Source organism: Phocoena phocoena, chromosome 4 (genome assembly GCF_963924675.1).
Source record: "Phocoena phocoena chromosome 4, mPhoPho1.1, whole genome shotgun sequence".
Lineage (NCBI taxonomy): Eukaryota > Metazoa > Chordata > Mammalia > Artiodactyla > Phocoenidae > Phocoena > Phocoena phocoena.
Window position 1 is genome coordinate 54036538 of NC_089222.1, and position 2395 is coordinate 54038932.

Below are 2395 nucleotides of genomic sequence, written 5' to 3' on the forward strand. Positions count from 1 at the left end.
TGAAAACTATGAATGGAACTCTATTTTCTTAACCTTGTAAGGAATCTGACTCAAACCAACAAGTATATCATGTTTAACAGTGAGAAATTAGGTAAATTCCTATTAAGTCAGAAAAAAAGACAAGGGTTTTCTTGTTACCTGGCCACTGTGATAAAGTAGATCTTAGAAAAAAAGAGTACTTTGCTTCCGGATTGCTATTCTTAGTTAAAGTATGTTGTTTTCTTCTTACTCTATAAATAATTCCTGGAGACAGTTCTTTGTGGGGCAAAAAATTAATTTTGGAGTTTGAATCCAGCACTAACTACTTAAACTTGTTTGAAGACAATTAACGTGTTTTCAGAATCATCATCTATAAATGGGTTACAGCATCAACAACAGAAATCTATGTCACAGAGTTGTTACAAGAACATGCCGAGGATGACATATGAAAGCACTTTATAAGTGGCAGGGCAATAATAGACTTGGTATAATTATTAACAGAAATAATGAAAACACAAAGCATATTATTTATTTTTTGCTAATTATGAACTTGTTTTATTTCCCCTCATGCACTACACATTCTGCTTGCCCATATTATTTAGTATTCCTTCTAAACATGCTGCATTTTCTGCCCACTCTGCCTTGACATTTTTGTTAGTTTTTTCCCTATGCCTGGATTGCCCTTTTTGTATCTCTGTTCATTAAAATAGTCCTCAGCTGTCAAGATCCATACGAATACCAATTATCCCATGAACTAGTCTTTAAATTCCCCACTCCTGCTTTCTTTTCTAGTTGGAGCAATCTCTTCCTCTTCTGTCCATCATGGAGTTTCTCCCACTGTTTTTTATTAATTACTATCTCATTTTGCCTTGAAATCCCTTGCTTCTCCAGTGTAGTCCGTTAATCAGCAGTATGGACATCACCAGGGAACTTGTTAGAAATACAGAATTCCAGGGCTGTGCCTTAGGCCAAGATCCTGGGTGATTCCCATGCATATGACAATTTGAGAAGCACTGCCCTAATTCATTGTAAATCCCTTGGAGGTGGGGGAGGGGAGGTGGGGGGGGTGGGGGTGGGGGGTGGGGCATGGTGAATGGACAGCTTCACTGTCTTGTCTCAGTTCCCTCCACAAGGCTCTACATCATCCAGTGCTCTGCACATAATAGGTGTTCTGTAAATCGGTGTTGTGTTGAACTGAATTTTACTTTTATTATTTTGAAGTCAGAAAAATCCAGTTTAGGAAAACTCAAATGTTAGGAAAGGATGTTCTAAAGTCAGAGCAGGAAGAAAGATATTCATTATTGATGCCACTCATGTCAACTAATCAATATTTCTTGGTCATCAACTACTACTGTACTTTTTCATGCATAAAATATTAGTATGGATCCTTGATCTTATAAAAAAAGGATCTTCAGTCTAACCTTCACCTTCAAAAAGTTCATTTAGATAACTGATTCAAAATATGGTTGCTTTGTCATCCTTGTAAATATTTAATATATGCTATTAGGAGTCATGACAGTACTTTAAGGCACTGGACCTCCAAAAATGACTGGTAAATATCAAGATGTGATTTCATTAAATTATTTAAACAGATCAATTCATCATTTGTCTTGATTGTCCATAAAATGGTGAATAATACCATAAGCAACATTTTCTCATTTATAATTAAAGATGATTTTATACTGTAAGATATTTTCTTTTCCAGTTGTGATATTTTCCTTTTACATACTTAATTTACAGTATTTTTCTGTGTAGAATTCCATTAAAAATTTAAAAGGGTTATGAGTACCATTAAGTCACATTTACCTGTCTGTATTCACTAATTGCTGTGGGTTAAATTAAGCACATCTTTAATTGTAGGTGGTTTCTTCCATTGCCTAGAAAGTTGCAAGTGTGCTTCTCTCACTATCAGCTGATATGTGCTTAGGGAACAGAAACTAATTTTAACATTAGCCCAAGCAAAATGTAATTAGGACGGCTAATCTGCTGAAAACTACCCCCAGCTAAAATCCCTTTTTTTATGTAATGCCATTTTAATGGAAATGACATTTTTATGAAACACAAGTGACAAAGACATGAATGATGCCTGTGAGCCTTTTATTTAATTTTGTGTGTTCCCTAATTTGTTACTAAAGGGAGAGTAGGAGCACTCCACTCCTACCATTTTGGATATGAAATAGATTTTTAAGGTAGAATTTTTAATGTAAAGACTCAATTTTACTTAAAATAATTGTTTAAAATAACAAACCTAGGTCGTAATTAATTCTCTAAAAGGGCAATGAATGTGTGTGTGTGTGTGTGTGTGTGTGTGTGTGTGTGTGTATGGCATTACAACCATAAGTAGAAGGGCTTTGGGAATTATGTTTTTCATCACTGCCCTTTTTCATTAATATGGATGATTGAAACTGACTTCACT